Source organism: Salmo trutta, chromosome 15 (genome assembly GCF_901001165.1).
Source record: "Salmo trutta chromosome 15, fSalTru1.1, whole genome shotgun sequence".
NCBI classification, from domain to species: domain Eukaryota; kingdom Metazoa; phylum Chordata; class Actinopteri; order Salmoniformes; family Salmonidae; genus Salmo; species Salmo trutta.
In genome coordinates, this window is record NC_042971.1 from 37608688 (window position 1) to 37616560 (window position 7873).

Here is a 7873-nt window from a genome sequence, read left to right on the forward strand (position 1 = left end):
ATAAGACGAGCGCCGGTGTATTATGATTCAATCTTAGCCCTGTATTGACGCTTTGCCTGTTTGATGGTTTGTCACAGGGCATAGCAGGATTTCTTGTAAGCTTCCGGTTTAGAGTCCTACACTTCGAAAGCGGCAGCTCTGCCCTTTAGCTCAGTGCGAATGTTGCCGGTAATCCATGGCTTCTGTTTGGGGTATGTACGTACAGTCACTGTGGGGACAACTTCCTCGATGCACTTATTGATAAAGCCAGTGACTCATGTGGTGTACTCCTCAATGCCATCGGAAGAATCCCAGAGCATGTTCCAGTCTGTGATAGCAAAACAGTCCTGTAGTTTAGCATCTGCTTCATCTGACCACTTATTTATAGACCGAGTCACTGCTGCTTCCTGCTTTAATTATTGCTTGTAAGCAGGAATCAGGAGGATAGAGTTGTGGTCGGATTTACCAAATGGAGGGCGAGGGAGAGCTTTGTACAGGTGATCTAGAAAAGTTTGCCCTCTGGTTGCACATTTAACATGTTGATAGAAATTTGGTAGAACTGATTTAAGTTTCCCTGCATTAAAGTTTCCGGCCACTCACCTCTGGGTGAGTGGTTTCCTGTTTGCTTATTTCCTTATACAGCTGACTGAGTGCCGTCTTAGTGTCAGCATCTGTCTGTGGTGGTAAATAAACAGCCATGAAATGTATAGCTGAAAACTCTCTAGGCAAGTAGTGAGGCCTGCAATTTATCATACTTCAGGCGAGCGAAATCTAGAGACTTCCTCAGATTTCGTGCACCAGCTGTTGTTTACAAATATGCACAGACCGCCCCCCCTCGTCTGACCGGAGTGTGCTGTTCTATCTTGCCGGTGCAGCGTATTTCCCGCTAGCTGAATATCCATGTCGTCATTCAGCCACGATTCCGTAAAACATAGGATGTTACAGTTTTTGATGTCCCATTGGTAGGATATTCGTGATCGTACCTCGTGTAATTTATTGTCCAATGATTGCACGTTGGCGAGTAATATTGACGGTAATGGCAGCTTTCCCACTCGCCTTCTGCGGGTCCTCACGAGGCATCCCGCTCTGTGTTCCCTGTACCTGCGTTTCTTCCTCTTATAAATAACGGGGATGTTGGTCCTGTCGGGTGTTTGGTGAATGTCCTGTGCATCTTGCTTGTTGAAGAAAAAATCTTTGTCTAATCCGAGGTGAGTGATCGCTGTCCTGATATCCAGAAGCTATTTTTTGCTGTAAGGTACGGTTGCAGAAACATTATGCACATGCGCTCTGTTTGATGTTTAAGCGCTCTGTTTGATGAAATAAGATATAAATGACTCAAGAGGGAGCCAGAGACGAAGATAACCAGAAAAAACGTGACCTGACCATTCTCCTGCTCCTGATGACTTTTGGAGATTATGTCGTTACTCTTTTGAAGTTGCTGGTAACAGGCTACACAAAGACTCTTCAACCTTTGTGGAATGCCAATGTGGAATGCCAATTCATCTCACCATTTCTATCAATCTGTGTGCCTGTTATGGTTTTCATATGCACATTTTCATGGAACAGATTCATTTCATTTCTAATGTCTTCCTATCTCAAAATCATTGTCATGTGGTTAATCAAAATTCTGTCAATCTAAATAACATTTCCAAGACCATGACATTTTTCCCTTCACCCTGAGTGGTTATTGAAAAGGAGAGAGCTGGAAAAAAATCTAATATATTGAGGAATGATTGTCCAAAGAAAAGGAAATTACAAAACTCATAAATTGAATGAAATTAACCTAAACTTGTTTCTCACAAGTGTAGCATAGGTTTTGCATTTTGCTAACAACGTGTCCACTCCAACAATGAGAACCATAACCAAACAATAAAATTATAGGAATTAATGGTAAACTGGTGATATATGTAATGGGGAATTGATAGACACTAACAATCAAACGTAAACAATGCATACAATGAAGTTATGAAACATTGAATGTGCACAAATTGGCTGGCGAGAGCGCATTCTGGAGAGAGACATGCATTGTGCATCTAAAACACAATTTATGCTTGATTGGAAAATGTGGTCAGAGGCTTGGTATGGAGGGTGTGACACAATTGCAGAGCCCCCGGAGGCATGCAGAGGCCAAATCAAGCTCCATACCGCATCACCTTGTGCCTCTCAAATTTTGTAACAATGTGGAGGGCTCCATATAGCTCCGCATTGATATGATTGGTTGACGGTAGGTGAGGGTGAGCGGTCTTGTATAAACACAAACTCACTTCCTCGACAACTTCCTTTACAACAGCTCTGCTCCGCAAAGCGGAAAAAGTAAGTTTGTTCTGACTTCCGCGGAGGCCGCTTCGCAGTAAATGCTTATTGACCATGCAGAACCTTTAAGCCACACTCCCCTTCTTCTTGGACTGTGCCATCCCCTCGGACTCCACAATGGATTAGTTCAATGAGATGGGCGCAAAGAAGACAGGTGTCTTATGTGCCATAATCATATATATATATATATATATATATATATATATTTGCTACTGATAGACAAAAAAAAAATCTTGTTTGACCAACAGCCTATCGACCAAACAATCGACCAGTCGACGAATTGGGGTCAGCTCTAATTGCAATCAAGGTGAAATTTTCCTGGAGCAGGACATATTGACTACTACTTTGCGTATCTCTTTGGACTGAAGGCCGTAGCTGATGGGGTTCAGGCTCCCGGGGATGATGTGGAAGAGCAGGGCTGCCACCTTCCTGTAGTCTGAGTAATGAGGAAAACGGTGCAGGATGATGATGATGGAACCACTGATCAGCATGATCAAGTACACAGTCAAATGTGTGCTGCAGGTCTTCAGGGCCTTACTGTTCATAGCCTTGTTCTTACTGATAAAGCACTCAGGTGCGATCTTCATGTAGGTCAGTGCGATGCTGCCAATTGAGGAGATGAAGAGGACAATGGTGAAGGTGAGGCCATACATGTTGTTGATGAACACGCTCTCGCAGGAGAGCTTGAATAACGAGGCGTTATCGCAGAAAGGGTTTAATATGGTCGACCTGCAGCGTGACAGGCGGATGGTGAGGCCCAGCAGGATCCCCACTAAGACTATGGCCACCCCCCAGGCAGACACAGACAACCTGATAATCATTTTGTTGGTCATGATGATGGAATATCGCAGGGGGTTGCAGATGGCCACATACCTATCAAAGGCCATGATCATCAGTATTGTATGAGAGGTCGTCCCAAACATTTGTGTGCAGAAGGCCTGGTCCACACACTCTGAGTAGGTAATGTAGCGCTCAGAGGCAGGGACGAGGATGTCTGCCAGCAGACGGGGGAACGTGATGGAGTTGCCGATGATGTCGTTGAAGGGCAGGTTACAGAAGAGGATGTACATGGGCTGGTGCAGGCTCTTCTCCATGGAGATGAGGACCACTATTCCCACCTTGGTAAACATGATGATGACGTAGGAGAAGAAGAGGATGATAAAGACATGGTCTCCTCCGTTACCTTTAACCCCTCCAGCTGTAGCATGTAGCTGTTGTAGGTCAGGTTAACCTGTTGGGGGTAGGGGGCAGTATTTACACGTCCGGATAAAAAACGTACCCGATTTAATCTGGTTACTACTCCTGCCCAGTAACTAGAATATGCATATAATTATTGGCTTTGGATAGAAAACACCCTAAAGTTTCGAAAACTGTTTGAATGGTGTCTGTGAGTATAACAGAACTCATATGGCAGACAAAAACCTGAGAAGGTTTCATGCAGGAAGTGGCCTGTCTGACAAGGAGTCGTTCTTCTTGTCTCTGTTTATTGAAGAGTGGGGATCTTAGCTGTAACGTGACACTTCCTACGGCTTCCATAGGCTCTCAGAGCCCGGGAAAAAGCTGAACGATGACGAGGCAGCCCCAGGCTGAAACACATAATCGCCTTTGCCAAGTGGCCGATAAGAGGACAAAGGAATTAGGGGCGTGCCCGACTCGACCCCGTGCTGTATTTTCTTTCGGCTGTTTACCTAATTGCAGATTCCCGGTCGGAATATTATCGCTTTTTTAGGAGAAAAATGGCATAAAAATTGATTTTAAACAGCGGTTGACATGCTTCGAAGTACGGTAATGAAATATTTAGAAATCTTTTGTCACGAAATGTGCCGTGCGCGTGACCCTTATTTCCCATTGGAATAGTGTCTTGAACGCACGAACAAAACGTCGCTGTTGGAAGATAACTATGGATTATTTTGGACCAAACCTACATTTGTTATTGAAGTAGAAGTCCTGGGAGTGCATTCTGACGAAGAACAGGAAAGGTAATCAAACTTTTCTAATAGTAAATCTGAGTTTGGTGAAGGCTAAACTTGGTGGGTGTCTAAATAGCTAGCCCTGTGATGCCGGGCTATCTACTTAGAATATTGCAAAATGTGCTTTCACCGAAAAGCTATTTTAAAATCGGACATATCGAGTGCATAGAGGAGTTCTGTATCTATAATTCTTAAAATAATTGTTATGCTTTTTGTGAACGTTTATCGTGAGTAATTTAGTAAATTGTTAGTAAATTCATCGGAAGTTTGCGGGGGGGGTATGCTAGTTCTGAACGTCACATGCTAATGTAAAAAGCTGGTTTTTGATATAAATATGAACTTGATTGAACAAAACATGCATGTATTGTATAACATAATGTCCTAGGTGTGTCATCTGATGGAGATCATCAAAGGTTAGTGCTGCATTTAGCTGTCTTCTGGGTTTTTGTGACATTATATGCTAGCTTGAAAAATGGGTGTCTGATTATTTCTGGCTGGGTACTCTGCTGACATAGTCTAATGTTTTGCTTTCGTTGTAAAGCCTTTTTGAAATCGGACAGTGTGGTTAGATTAACGAGAGTCTTGTCTTTAAATAGCTGTAAAATAGTCATATGTTTGATAAATTGAAGTAATAGCATTTCTAAGGTATTTGAAAATCGCGCCACAGGATTCAACTGGCTGTTACGTAGGTGGGACGATTTCGTCCCGCCTGCCCTAGAGAGGTTAACCATCGAATGTCTGAGAGAGGAGGAGAGAAAAGATGTGAAACACATTGTGTCACACCGAGGCCCAGACAAAGGTAAAGGTAAATGGATAGACAGTGTTGTCTGAAAATATGATCTAATAGAAGTTCATTGTACAACCAATTGCTAGAATTAAAGCCATGATCATAAAAAAAATTATTTTTATTTTATTTCACCTTTATTTAACCAGGTAGGCAAGTTGAGAACAAGTTCTCATTTACAATTGCGACCTGGCCAAGATAAAGCAAAGCAGTTCGACAACATACAAAAACACAGAGTTACACATGGAGTAAAACAACATACAATCAATGATGCAGTAGGAAAAAATAAGACTATATACAATGTGAGCAAATGATGTGAGATAAGGGAGGTAAAGGCAAAAAATGCCATGGTGGCAAAGTAAATAAAGTATAGCAAGAAAAAAACACTGTAATGGTAGATTTGTAGTTTGAAGAAAGTTCAAAGTTAAAATATAAATAATATGGTGCAAACGAGCAAAATAAATAAAATAAATAAATACAGTAGGGGAAGAGGTAGTAGTTTGGGCTAAATTATAGATGGGCTATGTACAGGTGCAGTGATCTGTGAGCTGCTCTGACAGCTGGTGCTTAAAGCTAGTGAGGGAGATAAGTGTTTCCAGTTTCAGAGATTTTTGTAGTTCGTTCCAGTCATTGGCAGCAGAGAACTGGAAGGAGAGACGACCAAAGGAGGAGTTGGCTTTAGGGGTGACCAGAGAGATATACCTGCTGGAGCGCGTGCTACAGGTGGGTGCTGCTATAGTGACCAGTGAGCGGAGATAAGGGGGGACTTTACCTAGCAGGGTCTTGTAGATGACCTGGAGCCAATGTGTTTGGCGACGATTATGAAGCGAAGACCAGCCAACGAGAGCGTACAGGTCGCAGTGGTGGGTAGTATATGGGGCTTTGGTGACAAAACGGATGGCACTGTGATAGACTGCATCCAGCTTGTTGAGTAGGGTATTGGAGGCTATTTTGTAAATGACATCGCCGAAGTCGAGGATTGGTAGGATGGTCAGTTTTACGAGGGTATGTTTGGCAGCATGAGTGATGGATGCTTTGTTGCGAAATAGGAAGCCAATTCTAGATTTCACTTTGGATTGGAGATGATTGATGTGAGTCTGGAAGGAGAGTTTACAGTCTAACCAGACACCTAGGTATTTGTAGTTGTCCACAAATTCTAAGTTAGAACCATCCAGAGAAGTGATGCTGGACAGGCGGGCAGGTGCAGGCAGCGATCGGTTGAAGAGCATGCATTTAGTTTTACTTGTGTTTAGGAGCAGTTGGAGACCACGGAAGGAGAGTTGAATGGCATTGAAGCTCGTCTGGAGGGTTGTTAACACAGTGTCCAAAGAAGGGCCAGAAGTATACAGAATGGTGTCGTCTGCGTAGAGGTGGTTCAGAGATTCACCAGCAGCAAGAGCGACATCATTTATGTATACAGAGAAAAGAGTTGGCCCAAGAATTGAACCCTGTGGTACCCCCATAGAGACTGCCAGAGGTCCAGACAGTAGGCCCTCCGATTTGACACACTGAACTCTGTCAGAGAAGTAGTTGGTGAACCAGGCGACGCAATCGTTTGAGAAACCAAGGCTACTGAGTCTGCCGATGAGGATGTGGTGATTAACAGAGTCAAAAGCTTTGGCCAGGTCAATGAATACGGCAGCACAGTATTGTTTCTTATCGATGGCGGTTACGATGTCGTTTAGGACCTTGAGCGTGGCTGAGGTGCACCCATGACCAGCTCTGAAACCAGATTGCATAGCGGAGAGGGTGCGGTGGGATTCGAAATGGTCGGTAATCTGTTTGTTGACTTGGCTTTCGAAGACCTTAGAAAGGCAGGGTAGGATGGATATAGGTCTGTAGCAATTTGGGTCAAGAGTGTCACCTCCTTTGAAGAGGGGGATGACAGCAGCTGCTTTCCAATCTATGGGAATCTCAGACGGCACGAAAGAGAGGTTGAACAGGCTAGTAATAGGGGTTGCAATAATTTCGGCAGATAATTTTAGAAAGAAAGGCTCCAGATTGTCAAGCCCAGCTGATTTGTAGGGGTCCAGATTTTGCAGCTCTTTCAGAACATCAGCTGAATGGATTTGGGAGAAGGAGAAATGGGGGAGGCTTGGGCGAGTAGCTGTGGGGGGTGCAGTGCTGTTGAATGCAGTAGGGGTAGTTAGGTGGAAAGCATGGCCAGCCGTAGAAAAATGCTTATTGAAATTCTCAATTATAGTGGGCTTATCGGTGGTGACAGAGTTTCCTATCCTCAGTGCAGTTGGGAGGAGGTGTTCTTATTCTCCATGGACTTTACAATGTCCTAGAACTTTTTAGAGTTGGAGTTGCACGAAGCAAATTTCTGTTTGAAAAAGCTAGCCTTGGCGTTTCTAACTGCCTGTGTGTATTGGTTTCTAACTTCCCTAAAAAGTTGCATATCGTGGGGGCAGTTTGATGCTAATGCAGAACGCCACAGGATATTTTTGTGTTGGTTAAGGGCAGTCAGGTCTGGGGAGAACCAAGGGCTATATCTGTTCCTGGTTCTACATTTCTTGAAAGGGGCATGCTTATTTAAGATGGAGAGGAAGGCATTTAAAAAAAATAACCAGGCATCCTCTACTGACGGGATGAGGTCAATATCCTTCCAGGATACCAGGGCCAGGTCGATTAGAAAGGCTTGCTCGTTGAAATGTTTCAAGGAGCGTTTGACAGTGATGAGTGGAGGTCGTTTGACCGCTGACCCATTACGGGTGCAGGCAATGAGGCAGTGATCGCTGAGATCTTGGTTGAAAACAGCAGAGGTGTATTTAGAGGGCATGTTGGTTAGGATGATATCTATGAGGGTGCCAGTGTTTGCGGCTTT

At 43.8% G+C, this 7873-nt stretch overlaps 1 pseudogene; it reads right to left on the minus strand.

Annotated features, from left to right (window-relative positions):
* Nucleotides 1-2594: 2594 nt before the first annotated feature.
* Nucleotides 2595-3499, minus strand: LOC115148238 (olfactory receptor 52D1-like; annotated as a pseudogene).
* Nucleotides 3500-7873: the final 4374 nt, after the last annotated feature.